Source organism: Chelonia mydas, chromosome 7, assembly GCF_015237465.2.
Source record: "Chelonia mydas isolate rCheMyd1 chromosome 7, rCheMyd1.pri.v2, whole genome shotgun sequence".
In the NCBI taxonomy this organism is placed as follows: Eukaryota; Metazoa; Chordata; order Testudines; family Cheloniidae; genus Chelonia; species Chelonia mydas.
Genome location: NC_057853.1, coordinates 65,259,474 through 65,283,636, shown reverse-complemented (window position 1 = coordinate 65,283,636; position 24,163 = coordinate 65,259,474). Strand labels below are relative to the sequence as shown.

Sequence of the window (24,163 nt, the reverse complement as noted above, 5' to 3'; positions counted from 1 at the left end):
TACACATGGTAATTGCATGTATTTGCATAATTATGCAAATACACCATAATTGAAGCTCCAAGGTTTTCATGGTAAATTTTTGAGACACACATGGATTTGTCATGGCAAAAATGTCAGAAGTCATGTAAACTGTGGGAAAAATAAAGAAAAACCAGGGATTCGGGCCCCTTCAAAATTGAAGATAGCAAAGCTCTGTTTAATTGCCAATTAAAAAACAACGTGCCTCATGTTCCTTTGGGCGCCTGGATGCTGCTACTCTTTAAAAAATGTCCTTTCTGAGTTAGCCTATTTTCCATTTTGTTTAAACTTTTTATGTTTTAAATATTGGGGGGGCAAAACTTAACCTTTGGCCCGTTTCCTCCGCTGAGTGTCCCAGTTCTTCGCTGTTTGTTTAGGGAAAGGCAGGAAGAGGAATTTTCATTGCTTTTTATTACTACATTCAACCCCCATATTCCCAATAGCCACCCATCTCTTCCAAAAGACCTGATCCAAGTCCACTGAAGAAGTCAATGGAAGGATTCCCATTTACTTCAATGGGTTTCACTCAGACCTTATACCATAACTCCAGCAGGATGTGCTGGCTTTTGGATGTTGTGTAAAAACCGGAGGTTCAACTCACTTGTGATTATTACAGATATCAAGGTACTTTTTTCAAGAGTAGACGTTTTAAACTTTGGTGTCCTGGCCAAATTCCAGCTCCTTTTTCCTACTTAATTTCTAGAGATGGGCTTGGAGCAAAACTCTAAAGACAAACAGCCCCAAAGACGGGGGAATGTGTGTCCAAATTTATTGGGCTTTCCTCCTATAATGGGCCAAACCCAAGCAATAGATCTGCCTCCTAGCTTCATGGGGGTTGAGTTCCAGTTTTGTAGCAGAGGCCTGTATCCTTTAGACTCCAAAATATTGCAACACTAATAACACAAAAAGATGCTTTTCACTTACCCTCCTCCAAACACTGTTGCATGGCAGTGCTGGGACAATTGCTGCAGAGATTCACCTCAGAGGTCAGTAAATAGCAGATGAAATGATCATCTGGGGCTCGATGGAGCCTTCAGGCTCAACCCTGAGCACAGGGTGACATGTAACTGCTCCATCCCAGAAAGGAATTGGGACTCAGCGAATGGTAATTCCTCCCCTAATCAACTGATATAGGAGGAATGTACATCACTGCAGCTCTTGAAAGGGTGAAGGTTCAGGCCCAGATGAGAGAAATTTGGGCCCCTGTGCACTATGGAAATCGCCCCCCCTTCCTTAAACTAGACAGAGCACGTGATATACAAGACATACAATCACCACCCTAGGCAAAACTTCAATATGCGACCCCACCCCACTCCTACCCCCTAGAACAGAGTTTCTCAAATGGGGGCGGGAGAGAGGGCACAGTCCTGGGACAGCATGTTAGACTTTCACAGGGGTTGTGGCAAGTCTTCTGGACAGTTTGGTGGTTGGGTGGGGGGGATTGCCAATCACCAGGTCACAGTGCCACTTGGGTTTGACCCTTCATGATGGTGGGGTGGCCAGTCCAAATTTGAGTGAGTTGTTATGACCAGGCATATGGGGTAGCAGCATCACTTAGTTTTTTTCCTCCATTTGTCAGGCCGCCTTGAGATGGGGGCCCTCTGCAAGTGCACACTGCTTAATCTAGGCTGGTGCAGCTTCCTTCCCGCTCCCTCGCCCCCACATCTGGCTAGCGAGCATGGAGGTACAGAGGCAAGGCTCTACCTACTCCATACCCTCGTACTACTTTTTTGCACCCTCTTGGTGAGGGGGGCAGAGAGTACCTGGAATACAGAGACTGTGTTGTGCACCAAGCCTGGGCCCAACATCCAAAGGCTGTATGGAACCTTACTGTGCTACTTGGCCTACTAAGAGAAGGACTGCATAGCCCTATCTGAGTAGTCTGGACAACTTTGAGATCCATCTGCATGAAAAATGCTCAAAATATGCAATTGTGATCAACCCTCAAGTGTACTGGATGTTTCACCCTTAAACAAACTCCTTAGTTGTTATGAGCTTGACCATCTTGAGGCCAAAATTCTATTCTCCTTTTCCCCCACTGTAAAGTAAGTCCACTGAATTCAACAAGTACTCCAGATTTACACCAGTCAAAGTAGAGCAGACTTCCCTACCCCACCCCTACCCATTCTGTCGCTATGCAAAAAAAATATTTATCTTTGGTCTCTCTTTTCCTGCATCTGAAGTGTGCCTACCAATTAGCATAGCACTATTGGGATTGCCATGTTTTTCAGGTAAACATGTCCATAAGTAGGTCCTTCTCAAACTAATCAGCTCTGTTCTCTCCTCTTAGAGAGTTAGAAGTCTGTTAGAGACAGAATTGGGCCCATCATGTGGATCGTGATCATGTATGTGGGGTTGAGGTTCACCTCTACACAGGTTGGTTGTCCCATGTGGCACTGGGAAGGGAATTTACCCCAGATTTGGAATAAAGTTTTGATTCGAGCTGCTGCATTACTTTAATGTCACAAGGAATTAATGACCTCCTTCCAGGTAGAGAATTTGAATAGGTTTGTTTAGACTGAACTAAAGGACCAGGAGAAACTAAGGAATAGATTCTAACATCCTCACTACCACTGACTAATAATTCACTCCACAAATAATCCCATTGATATCAGTGGAACTACTCACAGAATAAGCTACTATTAGGTGTGAGTAAAAGCATCTGTCTGGCTCTAGGTAAGTAGTAGTGATTACTTACTAGAACTGTGCAAAGCAGAAAAAGAATTCACGAGAACTTTAGCAAATTTAAAAACATTTCTCATGCCACTGCGTTTTGCAGTTGTCTCATTTTTTATTTTCCACATTTTCTGTGTTTTATTTAAACAAAAACAATCATAAATTTTCAAAAAAATTAGAATTAGAAATTTTTGAAATGAGTTCAAATAAAAAAAATCCACTATGTGATACATCTGAACAAACACTACCGGCAATGTTGAAAGAAAAAACCCCAGTAATTTCTAGCAATAATGGGATTACCTTTAAGCAAAGTGAGCTCTTTGGGACAGCGACTATCTTCTATGTTGTGTTTGTACAGCACCTACCACACTGGACTCCATTCATGGTTGGGGCCTAGGCACTACCATAATATGATAATATTTGACCTGGTTTAAGTGTAGCAGAATATAACCCGAAGTATATTTGCTAAATTCAATAATTTTCTATTTTTTCCTTTAACTTTAAAAAATTAATGGCAGGTTTTCATACAAATACAGTTTTTGTTTAAAAGGAAAAGTTATTCAAACAAAATTCTGACCAGCCCTGTTAATTTCTGGCACTCGATTCACAACTGAGTTCACCTGTTACTTCAGCTGAGTTGTACAAGAAATTGCTTCATTGCTAGAATTTAGAGGAAGTATGGTTTGTGGTTAAGGCACAAGACTTGGACTCAGGAGACCTGGTCTCTGTGTGTAGCTCTTCAACAGATTTCCTGTGTGACCTTGGACAAGTCACTTCAGTTTCCCCATCTTGAAAGTGAGGATAATTATAGCTTCATAACAGAGGCATGGCAAGGCTCAGCTAATTAGCATCAGCACTAGAGAAGGAGCGAGTGTTTTTTTGTTTTTCCTCTAGTGTGGTCTGCAAGATCTCATAGATGTCTATTTGTGGGTGCAGCTTTAGTGATGTTAAAGGCATGGTCCAAAGGCATGGCTATGCCTATCAGATGAACTGCAATCAAAGGAGGCCCACAGGGCCTGATCTTCCAGTGCTTTGTGTAAGGGGACTGTTGCCCCTTACTAACATTCAGTGGGGGTGTTTGAGTTGGCTAGCTCCCAGTACTAAAAGGGGAAGACTGACAGTCCCCAGGAACAATGGGGAGAGGCCAATGCTCCAGGTCAGCCTGAATGACAGGGCGGGCAGACTAACCAGGGAGTCAGGAGGCCAGGGAGCTCCCGTCCTCCGTGTGAGCTGGATTTGCCTGGGTCAGACAGAGTGGGGGCTGAGCTAAAGAGGAAGCAGGGGCCCAAGCTAAGCTGGGGAGCAGAGCTGTGTCAGATCCAGAGAGAGCAGACCATGCCCTGGGAGCAGAGCTGCAGCCCCAAAGCCAGAGGCACAGCCCAGAGAGAGCAGACCCTGCCCTGGGAGCAGAGCTGCAGCAACCAGAGCCAGAGGGGCCAGAAAAGCAGCCCATGAAGCAGGTCACTGCTGGGAGCAGAGTCACAGAAGCAGCCTGCAGAGCAGACCTGTCCTGGGAGCAGAGCCGCAGCAACCAGAGGCAGAGGGGCCAAAGAAGCAGCCCAAGGAGCTGGAGGCAGAGCAGCAGCAGCTTGATGTGCTGGGTGCGGTGAGCAGGTTGGGAGAGCGAGGGGGACCCTGGGCAGCGGGCCCAGCACAGGGAGACGCCTCAGCCAAGAGCCTCTGCAGGCCAGGCTTGGATCATAACCCCGACAGGGTGGGGGTAACCCTAGGAAGAAGGGTCCTACCACTTAGAGCCTGTGGCCACCACCAGAGCAGGTGACCAACCCACAGCATCCCTGCAGCCCAGCCAGGGCCTGAGAAGAAGGCCTGGGACTTACAAGGAACAGACTGTGAAGTGCCCGGACATTCCAGAGACACTGTTTGTGATGTTCCCTGCCACAGAGCGGGTTGATGCGTTTCCTTTAACCCTTCCCATTTTTCCTTATTCTTTTTAAAATTACTTGTTGATTAAATAACTTGCATTTACTTTAACTTGTATGTAATGGTCAGTGGGTCAGAGAAGTGCCCAGTGCAGAGAGAGTATGCCGGAGTGGGGACACCCTAGCCCCTGTCCTAGGTGACCACAGCAGGGTTGGGGGTCGAGCCCCCCAGGAATCCTGGGCCCAGTCTCGTTGGGGTTACGAGGACTCTGCCACACAGGAGAGTGGAAGGGGAGTCCTCAAGGGCAGGGAGGCCACTGGGTAAAGGAAGTGGGAGCGAGGACTCAGATCCTTTTGCTAGCCCACTTCACCGGGGTAGTGCAGAAGCAAGGAAAGTTCCCCACAATAGCGGGACTATTCCCCCGCTTACATTTGCACTTGTGGAAAGTGGGTGTAAAATGCTACCACTGCATTGGGGAACAAGATACAGGTTGGAAGATAATCTGTCTGGGACCCTGGAAGTGTTGGGAAGAGACTATCCCACAGGTTTGGTGAAGTCCCAGAAATCTGATGAATCCAGACCTCATTAAGCCTTAAGCCATTCCTACTCCTATCATAGTCCTAGATTAGTAATAATACCCAGTGTTTACCTATTACTTTCCATCTCCCAAGCTACTTTACAAAGAGACTATCACCACGCCCCTTTTACAGATTGAGAAACAGAGGTGAGGGGACTTGCCCAAGGTCAGCCAGCAGGCCAGTGGCAGAGCTGGAAAAAGAACCCAGGTCTCCTAAGTCAGAGTCCAGTGCTCCGTGCACAAGGCCACACTGCTTCTTGCTTTGCAAACTTATTTTTGTTTCATAGATCTCCAGGCAGTGGATATATTGTCAGTCCTGGCCTAATTTATAACATTTTAGTTTCTGCTCAGCTACCTGATTTTCAGCAGTGTTTCTCAGCCACATCATGTACTGATCTTTGCTCTTTCAAACTGGGCACTCAAAAACGGAGGCATCTTCAGTTAGTGGCCATTTAAAAATTTAGTCCCTGATTGATGAAACTCAACTGGCCCATCTGAACAATGGAAATAATAATGCTTATAGTTATCACACATGGCCTTTGTGAAAATAATTTCTTGCTTTGAGAACTTTGCATAAAAAGTGCTATAGTGACAGGTTGTTCAATGCTCAAAGAGAGAATATTTGAACAGTGGCTGCTCAGCACCTCTGCTGCTCAGGCATTAGATGTCTCAAGTTGAGTAACCAAAATTAGTGAAAACTTAAAAATATAGGCCCAACTGATTTGCGCAAACTCATACAGCAAGAAAATGACCGAGGAAGGAATAGAACTCGGGAGTCATGATGACTAGGCTCTTGTTCTAACTACTAGACAACACTTCCTCCCACTTCCCCAATAGCTTCAATACCTACATTAAAGAAAGGTTTCAGAGTAACAGCCGTGTTAGTCTGTATTCACAAAAAGAAAAGGAGTACTTGTGGCACCTTAGAGACTAACCAGTTTATTTGAGCATAAGCTTTCATGAGCTACAGCTCACTTCGATGAAGCTGTAGCTCACGAAAGCTTATGGTCAAATAAACTGGTTAGTCTCTAAGGTGTCACAAGTACTCCTTTTCTTTCTACCTACATTAAAGTTACTGCAATTTAAATGGAGGTGAAACTATGCATAGTCTTCTCCGATCTGCTGCAAAACTGCTATTATTCTTCCTTTGAGTAGCCTGCGCAGCAAATTCACCTGTTCTCTTTTGAAACAAAATTAGGTGGTGATTTCCTATCTGATGCATCACAATATATCTGTCCAAACGAGAGAGTACCTGACCAATGTATTTTTGCTCACTGATCTCTGCTTGTACGGAAGAAGAGAAGTGATGCTATTGTTCAAAACTAAACTGTACCTGTTCCACTTTCCCTCACATTTCAAAAAATTTCAGAGCAGAGAAAACCATCTCTTCATCTTTCTCTTCTGCTTTTAGGGTTCATTCTATTCATTCATTTTTAAAAGCTATTTTGCCATGTACATTCTGACAGCACCCATTTTGTTTCCTGTGATTGTTAACAATTCAGTTTTGTACAGAGGCACTTTAATTGATGGCTTCCTGGCTTTCGATGGTGTTCTTTTGTACCAACCTTACTTCTCCACATTTCCGTTCTGAGAATTTTTCTTTTGGCAGCTGGCATACTGAATGCCTGTCAAAGGCAATAACACTCTCCCCCACATGGAGAAGTGGATTTAAGAGCACTGGCTATTGCCTAGACTTGCCTCTCACAAACCTAAAAACCCCCCAAAGCCCATCTGAACCGATATGTGGCATGTTTAGCTATTGTGTATGAACAATGCCTTTGTTTTCTGCGTAGTGCATCTTCATATATGTAATCCTTCTGCCAGGTGGAGCCAGCAGCAACTAGGGCCAGGTTCATTATCTAGGGGTTCCTTTTCAACAATACAGCACAAAACCAGCTCAGGTCCCCACCCAGTAACCTGGGAAAATTACATACCACCCCTGGGCACCTCTGAGAGGCAATACTTCCCCACTTGCAAGCACAGAGTCTGAGTTAGAAAAGAAACTTTTAATGAAAGGAGAGAAGTCACCCAACATTAATTAGGGGAAATGCCACAAGTAGGATTCATAAACATAAAACTGTGCGCAGGACACCGATGCCAGGGTGCGGGAGGCAGAGTCTTCTGCCTCATCCTCTTGAGTTCTACAACCAAAAGTTCCTTTACTGTGCCCTCCTTTGCTCCCTCACCATCCCCCACTCACAGTGGTTGTCCTTGGTCAGTGAGGACCCAGGTTTCAGAGGTGCATGTCTGTGAGTTCACCTCCCACCCAGGGAAGAAAGCACCTTGCTTGTTCCACCAGCTGAGCCCCTGCTCTGGCTGGCTGCCCCCCAGCCGCTTGTTGCTCACCACCTGGCAGCCCCACCAGCCAGTCCACTGCTTGCCACTTTTGCCAGCCACCTGTCTGTTACTGTCTACTGCCACCTGCCTCTTTGCTGTGACCTCTGTAGATCAGTCTTAGTTATTTTTAGCTCTCAGCAGGCTGGGCAGAAACACTGCCCCACCCCAAGTGATTTCAGATCTTATTAAATACTTGAAATAACAAAAGGCTCCTAATCAAGCCTATTTAGCTCTATCTTTGAACAGTGGGGAGGAACAGGTTAAACCACTTAGGGAGAGTCCACACCTCCTGGCTAGAACACCAGTCCCCACTCCTCATTTTCACAGGGGTCTGACATTCAAGCCCCTGGCTTAGCAAGTTCGTTTCAGCTCAGGGCAACCCCTCAATCGGGACAAGCTCAGCATAGATCTGCTCCCTTTTAGTCATACAATGAAGATAACATTTCACTACCCCATTCAGTACTAAAGTGATTTGTAACCCAACACCAGCCAAAGCTGATCACTTGGAGCTACACAGCTCTTGTCTGCTAGATATCTACGCAGAGTAGGTGTGTTCATGTAAATAGAGTTTGCTCCTGAAGTCTCTCCCCCTTCCCAACTAGCTGTCAGAGGAGAGTTCATTCAGACCCTGATTGCATATAGCTAGGACTCTGCAGGGAACTATACACAAATGACTACCAAGCACAGATTGCAAGTAAGGAGATGCATACTTTGTGCTCTTTAAGGGAGATTTGGCTTTTGTCCTTTGTGTATAGAAACACATACTATTTGAAATAAAGTTTACTGACTTCTGTCATGCTAGCCTCACAAGGCTACAATATACTTTCATAGCAAGCAGTAGTGAGCTCACTGATAACACTACAGATACTGTGCTCAAATCCTCCAGCCCACGCCAGCAACATAAATGGACTGCAATGCTGGCTTCAACAGCCAGCTGATGATTCCTCTGTGTTGGCCGGTTCTAGGCCATCCCCTTGCATTCCTCAGCATAGAGATCATGGCTGGAGAACTGCTGTACTCTAGAAATCCTGAACTAGTGGCATACAGACCAACTGCAATTAGGCATAACTCAGAGCAGCCCTGAGACTGCTGTAGGGTGTGTTGGAGGCTGAAATGGCTACAGTCGAGTCACACAACAGTTGAGAAGGGGGCGTGCAAAAGTGGAGTAAAGTCACCCTCCAGCCAGGCACTACACTGAGCACAGTTTAGCCAGACTCAAGGGTGAAAGACAGGGACAAGAAAGGCAGGGTTGTTATGCCATCATAAAAAGCCACCACAACAGTAGTGTGATGGGGTATACCACTCATGGCTAGTTTGGCTTCTCCTCCTGGCTGCTCTGGGGAGTAGCTCATCAGGTCAGTGCCCCTTTCCACAGTTACATGCCATCAGTCTGTCACTCTCACTTCAGGAACTGCAGCACCCTTTTCATGACTCAACCCTCCAGCTAGGTCACTCAGTATCCTCCCTTCCAGCATATATCGAAGTCTTTCCTTCAACAGTCAGAGGCACTGTTCCAATTCACTGCCTCAGGTGCCATTCCTTTAGTGGCTGGTAGGGGAACCCAGGCCCACCCTCTACTCCAGGTTCCAGTTCAGGGCCCCTCTAGTCAGCAGTCAAGGTCTGGTCCACCCCATACCTTGCTGCATTTCCCTGAGCCCTTTCCTAACTTTCTGGCTCTCCCTTCCTTCTCTGGGTCTGTCAGCTTTATCACTCCCTTCTTCCAGGGAGAAACTACAGGTTACATATCTCCACAGCCTCCATACTCTCTTTCCAGGGAGTGACTGCAGACCTTTCCCAGCAGTCTTTTCTGTTGCCGGCTTCCTGGCTTTGTAGGTTCTACCTATTCCTGCATAGTGGAATGTGCTTGCAATCAATTCTCTGCTCCCTGGCTCTTCCTCCAGGTGCAGCCTGTGGAGTTAATAGGTCTACCTGGCCATCTTATCCCCTTCCAGTCCTGTATGGACACCCCATCAAAAGTAGACACAAGTTACCTGGCAGTCTTATAATGCCAGACATATTACAGAGGCTAAAGAGTGAAGGTGCATGGAGACTGAACTGTCCTATCACTTCAGAAAGCCTTTGTCAAAGTCCCTCACCAAAGGCTCTTACGTAAATTAAGTTCTCATGGGATAAGAGGGAAGATCCTCTCATGGATTGAAAACTGGTTAAAAGACAGGGAACAAAGGGTAGGAATAAATGGTAAATTTTCAAAATGGAGAGGGGTAACTAGTGGTGTTCCCCAAGGGTCAGTCCTAGAACCAATCCTATGCAACTTATTCATAAATGATCTGGAGAAAGGGGTAAACAGTGAGGTGGCAAAGTTTGCAGAGGATACTAAACTGCTCAAGATAGTTAAGACCAAAGCAGACTGTGAAGAACTCCAAAAAGATCTCACAAATTTAAGTGATTGGGCAACAAAATGGCAAATGAATTTTAATGTGGATAAATGTAAAGTAATGCACATAGAAAAAAATAACCCCAACTATACATACAATATGATGGGGGCTAATTTAGCCACAACAAATCAGGAGAAAGATCTTGGAGTCATGGTGGATAGTTCTCTGAAGACGTCCACGCAGTGTGCAGCGGCAGTCAAAAAAGCAAACGGGATGTTCGGAATCATTAAAAAAGGGATAGAGAATAAGATGGACAATATCTTAATGCCCTTATATAAATCCGTGATACACCCATATCTTGAATACTGTGTACAGATGTGGTTCCCTCATCTCAAAAAAAGATATTCTGGCATTAGAAAAGGTTCAGAAAAGGGCAACTAAAACGATTAGGGGTTTGGAACGGGTCCCATTTGAGGAGAGATTAAAGAGGCTAGGACTTTTCAGCTTGGAAAAGAGGAGACTAAGGGGGGATATGATAGAGGTCTATAAAATCATGAGTGGTGTGGAGAAAGTGAATAAGGAAAAATTATTTACTTGTTTCCATAATATAAGAACTAGGGGGCACCAAATGAAATTAATGGGCAGCAGGTTTAAAACAAAAGGAAGTTCTTCTTCACACAGCACACAGTCAACCTTTGGAATTCCTTGCCTGAGGAGGTTGTGAAGGCTAGGACTATAAAAGGGTTTAAAAGAGAACTGGATAAATTCATGGAGGTTAAGTCCATTAATGGCTATTAGCCAGGATGGGTAACGAATGGTATCCCTAGCCTCTGTTTGTCAGAGGGTGGAAATGGATGGCAGGAGAGAGATCACTGATCATTACCTGTTAGGTTCATTCCCTCTGGGACACCTGGCATTGGCCACTGTCGGTAGACAGGATACTTTGGTCTGACCCAGTATGGCCATTCTTATGTTCTTTACAGGTTAGACAACACACGGGGGAACTTGCACTGCTGCAGTCCATGCCATTTCCATTCCACTATTGCCAGCTCTCATATTTGGGGTTTCTCCAGAAGCCCCAGCTCCTGGAGTCATGTGATTATGTGATTTAAGGGAAGGGGGGGAAGAGCAGAGAGGGTTTCTGGCCCTCAAGTGAACAGAGAAAAGCCAGAAGGCTTGATCCCTAAAGGCTCAAAAAACAGAAGGCAAATAAAGATGTTGTCCCTGTAACAGTGGCAGACAATTGCCAACTCATGCCAAGGTTCCCAGGCCTCAACTGAATACTGACAAATACACCTCTGAAATCAGTCTGGCTCATCTGAATTGTTAAAATAGGCATTAGAATTATAAGAATGTGTTGAGCATTTAGACTGTAATACATGCAGCAACTGACAAGCATTCCATAATCTCACATTTAACATCTGTAGCCCACAATATAAGGTAATATTTGAACATTTGCATTGTAAGCCTTTGTAACTGTGTAACTCACCAGACAGGAAAGAGAGCAATTAACTAGTAGATAAAGTGCTGATCACCAACGGAAGGTGTTTCATCTGGCCGACAAGGAAGTCCCAGCAACACCAGAAGGACCCGAGTGGAACGTTAAAGAGGACAAAAGACTTGGTTGTTTAATTCCTCCTATCTCCTATGAAGATGAGTCTTTCCAGGAACTGTTCCCATCAGCTGAGTTTGCAGCTTACATCAGAAGGGGTGAAGAGAGGAATTGTATCGTTATGATGGTTGGATTGGTGGGGACGGGACAAGATTTTTTAGGCATAAGAAAGATCCCCAGTGCTAAGCCTGGGTTAGCCCTAGAGGACATGTAGAGCTTGTTTATCACAGCAGCTTTTAGTAGTTTGGAAACTTAAGATTGTAACTCATTTGTATATGTAGCAGGGTGGTCACCCACTCCTACCTGGAAGGGCTTAAAACAGCCTGGGGAGAAGGCTGTCTGTGACTCTGTTAAGGCTGGTATAGTGCCTGAGGAGTTTACACTTGATGATTGGCTGGTGAAATCTAACAGCCAGTGTGGGGTTTATGCACCGGTTCTAGCAGTCTGCCCTGAGGTAAGTACTCATGCTCTTTGAGTGCCCTGTCCTCCCAAAAACTTTTTTTTTCCCTCCTAACTCCTGATTTATGGGCCTTGACTCATGCTTTCTGAAATATGGACTGGCGAGCCTGCCCTTTCCTCAATAAGATGAATTCAACTTGAGGGCCTGGAAGACTTGACACTTTTCACCACAGCTGAAGTCATTTAGTGTGACTATATAACAATAAGACATGTAAGGGGGGGAAGGTTGGATACATATTTGTTTTAACTGGGAGAGTGCTAAGACTCTCAGGCTGAATATAGTTAAGATATTTTGTAAACATCCTTGTCTCTTGGGGAAAATATATGCCAGGAAAGCTGGCAATTTGGCCCAATGGTATATATTCCAAGTATTGTAAAATGTACATAACAATAGGCTGCTTTTATCCTCAGGAAAGCAGGAAGAGCAATTCCATGGGGGAGAAGAGGGAGGACAGTCAAACTTTCTTCCATTTCTTAGTCCCTTTCCATTTTTGCTTCAGGAAATTAAGTCCCCAGTCCTGCATTGACCGCTTCACAGGCAGACACTGGCCCCCAGTAACTTAAATGGAACTCCCCCTTCCTTGCGAATCAGGGCTTGAGTCACTTCTCCTCCCATTCTCTCCCCGCCCCCCTTGTGTTTTATTCAAGTGTTTTTATATTGTGTGAATGCAATTATAGTGGACATTTTTGCCAGACCCTTGCTTGCCTCCTGAAGATCGGCATTTGCTTTATAAATACATAGATTATTGGGCCCAATTCTACCAAAACTCTGCATATGGAGCACCTGTTAACAGCAGTGCCAGGATTGGGCCCATTATTGGTAATAGAAGAAAAATTACCAATTTGAGTTACACACAGCATTCCTGCAAACCCACAGTTGAGCCTTAAAAGGTACCCAGCAAAGCTACGATGTTCCTATGGCAAAGAACTCAGAAATCCTGAATCCCAGTTTGAGCTCCAACCACTAGATCACATTTCCTCTTCCAAGATCAGATCACTAGCTTGTTGGAAAACAGAATTTCAACTCCCAGGGCAATTCTGACACCTTGAAATCTGTTTGTGTTCTGAATTGGAATGAGAAGTGGACATGTAAAAATTTCCTGGCAAAAGTAACCACTGAAAAAAATCCATTTAGATAATGTCCTAATTATATAGATATTTAAACGTTCAAAATGGAATGTAGCAAAATGAAAGTCCAAGTGTAGCATTCTTTCCTTATGGTAATGAGGGTTTCAATGATTCATTTAGATTTTCTTCTATTAACTGTGTGGAAATAAACACATTCCTGAAAAAATGATTAGATTAACAAAACTACATTTTTCTGAGCATAGATACTGTTGGGCCAAAACCAGCTTTATTTGGTACCACTCTGTACCCACGTTGTTTACTTTTGCACTAGGGGCAAGTGACTGCATAAGGGGGAAAGGAATAATATCTGGTGCTCTGGATTTATACCAGGAGAGCAGAAGAGGTCTTATGTATTTATCAACACACATTTGCAAACTGTAGGGATTTCAAGATGTCCAACTTCCTAAATGTGTTAGGCACAATAGGAACATATGAAAAGCTGGAGTAGAAAAGCCAGCCTCACTACAAAGAAATTCTTGTGCCTCTTTAATTACCCTTCTTCACCTATAGGTGGACTTTTCCACTCAAGCTGTTTCAGAAATTAGGATGTTAACCTGGGAAGAGATCTGTGTGTGTCTTTGCACAGCAGACGCTGGCTTGGTTATGTGGCTCGAGTTTGATTCTAATGATTTCCTCAGTTCGTTCTCCTATACCTCAGGGAAGGAAGAGATGATCCTCCTGAAAATTCATATAATTGCTTTTATTTGATTTTTATAAAACCTCACTCACGAATAATATGATGGCTTTCTTTATTATCTTGTTCATCACTAGGGCATTTTAAAATTTTCTTTTATAACACAGAGTTTACTGAGCCAAAGATCTAATTCAAGGATTTTAGCAGAGAGGGGGAGAACTGGGAGTTGGGTGAGGTGTTTTGTTTTTCATGCCAAATCTTTTGTAAAAGGGACACCTATCCTCACCCCCACTTTGTATAGCAATATGCTTGCTTCTTTGCAGGCCCCTACCAGCCACGCTATTTTGCCATTTACATAATGCTTTACACATATTAGGAGCCTGCTTTGCCTGTCTGCACAGGTAAGGGCTGCCTATATCACAGAGCCTCATCAGAGGTACTACTCCTCCCCTCCCTGACTCTGTGCAGACAGGACAGGTGTCCTTACCTTACCCAACTCTCTGCCAGCACACCAAGGGGCATGCATGATGTGCCAGGTATAGGTCTGTTGCAGAGGACATCCCAGCAGCGTGCAAGGGCCCGGCACCCGGAGGCAGGTTGTGACTGAATTACAGTCTGCTTCCCATGCAACTCAACAATAGGCTGCCCCTTTTACAGGGCTCATGGAAAAGCCATGATTAGGCTCTAAATAATTAATCCTTACAACAGCCCTCTGAGGTTGGTAAATACTATTATCCCCATTTTACATATGGGAAACTGAGACAGAAGCAAAGTAACTAGTCCAAGATCACTCAACAAGTCAGTGGCAGAGCCAAGACTAAAAACACTCCATACTCCTATCATCAGACTATGACCTCTGCAAATTATCTAAGGCTACATCTACACTCTAGCACTTAAAGCAGCACAGCTGCACCGAGGCTGCTGTGGTGCTTGTGGTGGAGATGCTCAAAGCAGACAGGCAAAAGCTCTCCTATTGGCTTAACTCCTGCCTGTGCAAGAACAGGGGTAGCTATGTTACTGTCTATACTGGTGCTTAGATTATGTAAATCTTATGTTGCTCAGGGGGGTGGATTATTCAACCCCCTAAGTGATGTAAATTATGCCGAAGTAACCTGTAGTATAGACAAGGTCTAAGATACCTTCCTCTTCACTTATGAAGCAGTCACCACACAAGCTAGTTGTACAGAGATTATGAATTACCTCACCCACTTTGCGTCTCTATCTAACTGAATAGATCTCAGTGTAATTTTTTTTTTTTTGGACCAACTTCTATTAGTGAGAGAGACAAGCTTTCTAGTCACACAGAGCTCTCCTTCAGCTCTGGGAAAGTTTGTGAGCTTTTGAGGGGGTAGTACAATTATTTTGGTGGCTTGGCTATTCATTTATTTATTTGATATGCTTCATACCCCTTGTCACTGTTCCTTTCTCTTTACTCTTAACTTCCCAGGAATAAAGTACTTTGATCCTTATCTATGGGTTCTTGACTCCCTACAACAATAATTTGTAACATCCTAGATGTCATAGGGGTTGTCTTCTAGTTTATGCACCTGCTCACTAGGTGGAAGCACAGAGTGCAAGCAACTTAACGTCCATTAGTCACCAAGCCCTGAAGAGGGAGAAATACGGGAATATATTGCTCTTTAGAAGCAATGAAGTCTACGTATGAACAGTCAACAAACAACCCAAAGTTGGGTTCCCATTGACATTACTCTGAGATCTCAGAATGCATCAGATCCAGAATATGCAATAGAGAACCCTACATTGGATTGGGCAATAGAATTTTTCCATTCTTTTGGATGTTCCACCTCTAAAATGGGACTGACCATGAATTTTCTGTAATTTTGGTAAGTGCAGTTTCACCAGTTGTTCCAGGTTACCATTCACAGAAGTAGGGGCAATACAGCAGTTTTCAACACACAAAAGGTTCTTGAGGGGCATGAACAAATGTTAGTGAGGAGTGAGTCTCAGAGGATTCAAATTTATATCCAAAATTTTTTTCTCTGCAAACCTCAAACATCAAGTGTTTCAGAAGCAGGTTTTCACAGAGTATTTTAGCACCTCCACTGCTACCAAGAGTGGTGGAAGGTGAAAATTTTCCCCATTAGTGTTCCTCTTCAGCCTAGGCCTGAACTTCAAAGTGTGTTCCACTTTGGTTAGGGTGAATGTCCATGTGCGTATCATTGAGGAAGAATAGTAAGAGGCCAACAGGAGCTCTTTAGTGACCTGACAGTCAAAAAGGAACCCTACAAAAAGTGGAAGCATGGATGAATTGCTAAGGAGGACTACAAAAGAGTAGCACTAGCATGTAGGAACAAATAAGAAAAGCTAAGGTGCAAGATGAGTTAAATCCAGCAAGGGACATAAAGGCAGGGAGATGAGGTTCTATAAATAGATTAGGAGCAGCAGAAAGACTAAGTGTAGGTCCTCTACTTAGTGGGGAAGGAGTGTTAATAACCGAGGACATCAAGATGGCTGAGGAGTTTAATACCTATTTTACATCAGTCTCTCCTAAAAAGGTTAATGGTGACCAGATACTCAACCCAATTAAATGCTAACAGTAAGGGGAAAGGAACACAAGCCAAAACAGGAAAAAAGAAACCAGGTAAAAGAATATTTAGGTAAGTATTCCAGTTGCCAGGGTACTTAAGGAACTAGCTGAAGCTATCTTGGAACTGTTAGCAATTATTTCTGAGAACTCATCTATTACAGGTGAGGCCTCAGAGGACTGGAGAACGGCAGACAGGGGACCTATCTTTAAGAAGGTGAACTATAGACCAGTCAACCTGAAAGATACTGGAACAAGTTATTAATCAATTTGTAAGCACCTAGAGGATAAATAGGGTTTTAAGGAATAGCCAGAATGGATTTGTCAAGAACACATCAGGTCAAACCAATCCAATTTCTTTCTTTGGCAGGATTATGGGCCTAGTGGATAGGGGGAAGCACTAGACATGATATAGCTTGATTTTTAGTAAGGTTTTTGACACAGTCCCATGTGACATTCTCATAAGTAAACTAGGGAAATGTGGTCTAGATGAAGTCACTGTAAGGTGGCACAAGGGGTTGAAAGAGAGTACTCCAAGGGTAGTTATCAATGGTTCGCTGTCAAATCAGGAGTGTGTTGTGTTTCCTCAGGGGTACGAGGCACCTTCCCCACCACTTGCCCTTAGTGCGAGAGTCTCGTCTGTGTATCATTTCTCTGAAAAACACCAGCCTCTGGCAGCGCGAGCACAGCCTTCCAAGCCTCCGCAGGCCTCGCTTTGTCTGTGTGCATTAGACGCAGGCACGCACCAACCCGAGTCCTCTGAGCATCATTGTAGTGCTTGGCCCCTGTTCCACTGAACACTCGCAGAACTCCTAGATCTGCTATTGCCAAAGGCATAGTACACACCAGCTTGTAAGAGTCGGCTCAGGATCTCCACTTAACACACAGCGCTTCACTTTTTATTTTATATACAGTGAAAACAATTATTGAACAGAGATTCAAGTGACAGAGTTCTATGTAACCATTTGTTTCCAATATTCTAAAACAAAATCATAACATTTCTTTTCTAAAAAGTATGTAACTAACAAGACTTTCCCCTGTCTTCTGCAAGATAGCTTACCCAAAGTCCTTTCCCCATCATTTTCAACCAGTTTGTCTGAGACATCATCTCATAAGATGCCTAGGGTGACCAGATAGCAACTATGAAAAAATAGGACAGGGGATGGGGGGCAATAGGTGCCTATATAAGAAAGTCCCCAAAACCAGGACTGTCCCTATAAAAATGGGACATCTGGTCACCCTATCTAGTCCCCTGGCAGCTTGTCTTCACTGATTGAAGGAACCAGGCTGCACCTCTGTATCCCATAGTTATACCCGCAAAAGTTAATTGTCCTTACTTGTAAACAGGGTTCCTCCCTGCTGATTAACTTCTTCCTGTAAATTTACTCTTTGAAGATTTCACAATCCTTCCTTAGCACTTGGCTCAGACTGTAAATGGAGGCCCATTGTGAACCATACAATACTTAATTTACATGTAAACAGACAAACATTTCTTGCCTGAAACAAGAAACTGTACAACTAGATCAAAATGCCCAAATTTAAACTCACCAGTGAACTTCAGTTCTCTTAGCATGTTTTCACGTGGAAGCTGAACTTCATGTGGAAAGGGGAGTATGTAGTTTGTGCCAGTTTTCTGGTCTCTGTAAAAGGAAGGGAAGCAGGACACAGTCAATTCCCCTGTATTTAAAGAGGAACTCCACAAGAAAAAGATGCTATCCAATGGTTATGAATATTGTATGGAACACAGTAATATGTTCAGTACTACCCTCTGTTGGATGGATTCAGTACAGCTCAGTTGTGTCAGAGGCCCTCTACTGCTGATAGCCAATGGAGATTCTTCTTTAACTTAAAAGGAGTAGACCCAATGTTTTTAAGCAGAAAGATCAAAGAGTCAGCAGAAATAGAACTTTAAAGTTCTGAGTGTCCACTGCCTGTAGAATACTTGCAATCATGAAGTTCCTAGAGGCTCACAGATTTGTTAAAATAAGACAAGTGTGATTGATGAAAGATTATGTTTGTACCAGAATGTAGAATATGTTACAGACTCTAGGGAATCTTTTTTGAGGCCTGTATGATTTGGGAATTTGATATCATGAGACCACAATCAGAAGGATTCCAGAGAGGGGCATCCGTGGAGATAGCTTTAAAGAGTCATGGGCCCCATCTCCAGATCTCTTGAGATTACATTCTGCAAGAATGAGCAGCTCCTGTTTGCAGCTGCCTCATCAGGACACAAGGCAGCAGTTGTTTATTATTTAAGGCCTTAAATATGAATAAATCTTGAGTAACTTCCTGGATAACAGGCAAGTAGCATAGTTGGTGGAGCACAGGTGCCAAGGGCACTCACAGATAAAGGTCCTTAAGTCATGAAGCCACTTTCAGTAGCTATCTGCAACCTGTAATTTGCGTAGGAGGCATGAGTGATGGGTTGGATCACAGAAACCCATTGGGACCTGTCACCTAATGTGCTGAGACTACTTCTAAGCCTCATTTCCTTGGCAACTTGGGACTTCAGTGCCCTGCTTGGTTTGAGCCAGACACACTAGCCTGTTCCAAACACAGACCCAGGTCTGAACCACGTCCCCCAAAACCTGCAAGCTTAACTGAAAACAGCTTAAGAAGTGCTCCTGTCTCCAGCACTCAGATACCCAATTCCCAATGGGGTCCAAGCCCCAAATAAATCAGTTTTACCCTGTATAAAGCTTATACAGGATAAACTCATAAATTGTTCACCCTCTATAACACTCTTAGAGAGAGATGCACCGCCCCCACCCCCAGGTATAAATACATACTCTGGGTTAATTAATAAGTAAAAAGTGATTTTATTAAATAAAAAAAGTACTAACAGACAGAACAAAGTGAATTACCAAGCAAAATAAAATAAAATACCCAAGTCTAAGCCTAATACAGTAAGAAAACTAAATACAGATAAAATCTCGTCCTCAGAGATGTTTCTATCACAGACTGGATGCCTTCCTAGTCTGGGCACAATCCTTTTCCCTGGCACAATCCTTGTTCCAGCTCAGGTGGTAGCTTGGACATTTCTCATGACTGCAGCCCCCTTTGTTCTGTTCCACCCCCTTTTATATCTTTTGCACATATCCTTTGTTCCTCTCTGGGTTCCCACCTCTCCTTCTAAATGGAAAAGCACCACGTTAAAGATGGATTCCAGTTCAGGTGACATGATCACATGGCACTGTAAGACTTGATTACCCACTTGTCAGCACACAGGTATACAGGAAGACTTACAAGTAAACCGAGCCATGTATAGTCAATTGTCCTGGTTAATGGGAGCCATCAAAATTCCAAACCACCATTAATGGCCCACACTTTGCATAATTACAATAGGCCCTCAGAGTTAATTTCATATGTCTAGTTTCAGATCCAAGAATGATGCATTTATACAAATAGGATGAACACGCTCAGTAATGATACCTCACAAGAGACTTTTGCATGAAGCATATTCCAGTTACATTATATTCACACTCATTAGCATATTTTCATAAAATCATGTAGAGTGCAATGTCACAGCATGCTGCTTTAATACCTGCAACCAGGCATTGATTTAAGATTGAAAGAGTAAAGACAAGGGACATTATTCTGGAAGGCACAAGGCAGCAGACAAAGAAGAGTTTCTCTATGTAGCACCAGCTACTCCAGCTTCATCCTCTTGGACTTCCTATGGGGAAAGGGGCAGCTATTTCATACCACATAGGTATGAAACTTGCTCTCAGTCCTCCTCCATCATATATATATTATCAGCGAAAGGAGAAACCCAGTGACACATTTCAATTACGGTAGTACCCAAAGGCCCCCTCTTGAGATTAACGCCCCCTAGTGCTGGGCACTTATAAACATCAAAAGAGAGAACCCCTACCCAGAAGGGTTTATACTGTAAAGAACGAACTCAGTCTCTACCCATTGCTCCTCAGATTCATCAAGAAGACATCCACACCCTGGATCATGTTCCTTACATTACTTATTTGTTGGTGTACTGTTAGTAAAGAGAACTGAAAAATAGGACTGCTGCAACCAAAATCAGGTGGTAAAGAGAGGAGAAAAAATATAAAGAATGAAATGAAAGAACACAATTGGAAAACACTGGGATATTTCAAAGAACTTAGCTGGGGATATGTTTGTATTATCATACACAGGTGTTTGCTAGCAGACATCTCATGAGCCTCTTCTTGGTAATTTGCTTTCCCAGAGAAACACTTATTCTAGGACACCTTAGTCTTAAATAGCTTAGTGCTAAAGTAACCTTCAGAGAGACTTGGACTTTCACATCATGTAATGAATTCCCTTCCATCTAGAAAATGGCTGGGTATCTTTCAACTTGAGAACTGAATTGAATAGTCTCTACAAAGCAGACATTTGTTAAAAAAATAAACCTATGGACAGTTTACAATTTATTGTCAATAACTTCTTAATTTCAAATCCAAGAGACCAATATATGAAGAGATGAAAACCCAAGTGCTGAGAATCTCTGTCTTATATAAAAGCGTTTCTTTGGGGATAAAGGTAACGTTTCTTTGTAACAGACATTTGCTAAAAGTTAAAAAAAACTTTTGCCAATTTGTGTGTTTTAAATCCTTTAGAAACAACAGTAGCACTGAAATTTGATTAATACAGAAATCGTACATAAGATGAAGGCGAGGAAATCTCTTTGCTTTGAATCTAAGCGCTTGTCTACACTGGCAAGTTTTTTTTTCCAAAAACTGGCTTTTGGCAACAAAACAACGATAGCGGACACACTGCAATGTGAGTTTTTTCAAAAAAACTCCTAGTTTTGGTGACAAAAAACTTCCACCCCGCGAGAGACTTTTGTCTTTTCCCCTCCCTTTACTGTAGACAAACAGACTGTTCAAACTGTGCAGCCAAGCACTCTGCCTCAGTGCTCCACACCTGAGCAAACATTTCACCCTTAAATTCACACAGATTATGCAAAGTGCAGCACGTGGCTATGACCATGGGATTATTATCCTCGGTAAGGTCTAGCCTGCCATTTAAACACCTCCAGCGAGCTTTCAAATGGCCAAAGGCACATTCTACTACCATGGGGCACCTGCTCAGCCTGTTGTTAAAATGCTCCTTGCTGCTGTCCAGGTGCCCTGTGTAAGGTTTCATGAGCTAGGGCTGTAAGGAGTAAGCCAGGTCTCCCAAGATTACTATGGGCATTTCCACATCCCCCATTGTGAACCTGTGGTCTGGAAAGAAAGTCCCTGCCTGCAGCTTTCTGTACAGGCCACTGTTCCTGAAGTTGCGTGTGTTATGCACCTTTCCAGACCAGCCTGCACTGATGTCTGTGAAACTCCCCCGGTGATCCACAAGCACCTGCAACACCAATAGGAAGGGATACTTTTCCATGATGTATTCAGAGGCAAGGCGGTCTGGCACTAAAATTGGAGTGTGTGTGCCATCAATCGCCCTGCCACAGTTAGGGAAACCCATCTCTGCAAGCCATCCACTATTTCATGCACATTTCCCAGAGTCACGGTCCTATGCAGCAGGATGTGATTTATTGCCCTGAACACTTGGAGTAATACATTCCCAACAGTGGACTTTTCTACTCCAAATTGATTCACGACTGACCGGTAGCAGTCTGGATTCACCAGCTTCCACACAGCGATTGCAACACACTTCTTTATCGAAAGGGCAGCTCTCAGTCTGGTTTCCTTGGGCTGCTGGTCGGGGGACAGCTCAGAACATAGCTCCATGAAGGTTGCTTTATGCATCCTAAAGTTCTGTAGCCACTGGTCGTCATCCCACACCTGCATGACAATGCGATCCCACCAATCAGTGCTTGTTTCCCTAGCCCAAAAGGGACGGTCTACCGTATGCAGCTGCTCTGTGAATGCAGAAAGCACTGATAAGTTACTGCTGTCCATATCACACTCGGGTGCCTGCGATTCATCCTCTGCTAACTTTGCAAATAACTCTGTGAGCAGCTGTGCTGCCATGCGCGAAGTCCTCACGAGAGCTAACAGCGCATAGGAGAGAAGTGCGGGATCCATCCTCTCTGATTGCAGATGCTGGCAGGCGCTACTAAAGAATGACTGTTCGAAAAACGGTGCGAAAGGAAGCCAGAGACCTTCGGAGGGATGGGACACAAAGCGGTGCATGATGGTACATTTTGCACATCCCAGGATGCGCCGCACTCTGTTTCCACATTCCCACAACACCTAGAGACGGATGGTGTTGCCAGGCACTGTAGGATACATACCCACAGTCCATTGCTCTCGCTGTCAACAAAGGTTCCGTGAACGTGGACACGATCTGTCGACAGAGAGAGCAAAAGTAGACACGCTTTGGTGACTTTGTTTTTGTTGAATTTTCCTTGGTGACATTAGTTGCATCGAAAAAAACTTGCCAGTGTAGACAAGCCCTAAATGTTTTGTGTGTTAGCCTGATGTGATCTAATGGGTAAAGCTCTGGACCCCTAACTTGCTGCAAGGCCTTGGACAAGTCATTTCACCTCTCTGTGCCTCTATTTCCCCTCCAACTCTTTGTCTTGTCCATTTAGACTGCAAGCAATTTAAGGTAGGGACTGTTATTTACTGTGTGTTTGTACAGCATCTAGCACAGTGAGCCTGATTTTGGTTGGGACATCTAGGTACTACCGTAATAGACATAATAAACAGAATAGAATCACAGAATCATAGAAATGTAGAGCTCAAAGTGACCTTGAGAAATCATCTAGTCCAGCCCCTTGTGCTGAAGCAGGGCCAAGTAAACCTGGGCCTTCCCTGACAGGGGTTTAGTTTTGAGATGTAGGCTCTTTTCTCCAAAAATGCAGAGAAACAGTTTAGGATAACAAGTGAAGAATGATATCACACCCACTTGCTCTTGAAGGGGGAATTTAAGGAGGCGGAATGTAACTACCCAACCTGGAATTTAGCCAGGACATTGGGACTATCATCTGCCATGTGATCATCAATGACTATTGTAGAAAACTCTAGATTTAATACCACAAGGTAAATATTATCTCTGACCAGGGAGTATGCTCATTGCAGAACACATGGATGAAGTCATAACAGAACGTTATCTGAACTGAGATTGGGTGTGAGTACTATTCTTATGTAATAGACTCACACTCCAGCACCAACATTAATAATTTAATCACATCGTTGCATTCAAGCTCTGCCTACATTTAAGAATGGAGTTCTCTGACATTTATTTTTCTCGTGAGGATAGCATCATACTGCTAGAATTAGCACAGATGTATGAGCACGGTGGCCTATTTTGGGTGCTATAGAGATGTAATGAGGCAATCAAAGCTTCCAAACAATGTAAGGTTTGAAAAATTGCTTGTGGATAACTCCAGAAATGAGGAGCTGGTCTTAAGATTTCATGGAGACCAGGCTGCTTGTCCCTTTAACAATTGCTGTATCATCCATCTTGTTTTCTGTCATTCCCCTAAGGACTGCCCCCAAAAGCAATAAAAATTCTCAGCACTTGTATAGTGCCTTTCATGCACTGAGCTTACAGTTGAACAAACAATAATGAATTGAGCCTCATAACACTCCTGAGTGGCAGGATAAAAGATATACAGCGATTACTACACCTACTACTGAAATGCAGGAGGTGTTTAACAGCACACAGCAACAATGGAGATGAGAAATACTGTAGTCTTTTGAAACACTGAAAGGTGAAAGTAGGTGAGAATTCAATTACTGTGCTAACATTTAGCCAGGGCACTGAGCCTGAAACCCTAGCCTTATAAAAATGCCATGTGATATTGAGGGCACAGTTCATCAGAGCACTTAAGCATGTGTTTAAGACAGTGGTTCTCAACCCGCGGCCTGATCAGCACACAACTGTGACATCCCCAGGGCCACAGAGATAGTATATATATTGTGTGGATGTGGCCCACACGACACAGAGAGCAACATATGTGGCCAAGAATGGTAAATAGGTTGAGAACCACTGGCTTAAGACTTATACTTAAAAGCAATGTATA

General features: G+C 43.7%; 1 long non-coding RNA gene across 1 annotated transcript in view; it reads right to left on the bottom strand.

The window, feature by feature from the left end:
- The window catches only part of LOC122466607, a 70,158-nt gene that overhangs the window by 8,092 nt on the left and 37,903 nt on the right, over nucleotides 1–24,163 (bottom strand). Inside the window, exon 2 of the long non-coding RNA XR_006292250.1 lies at nucleotides 17,752–17,841. This is a non-coding gene — a long non-coding RNA (uncharacterized LOC122466607). The remainder of the gene's footprint in view (nucleotides 1–17,751; nucleotides 17,842–24,163) is intronic.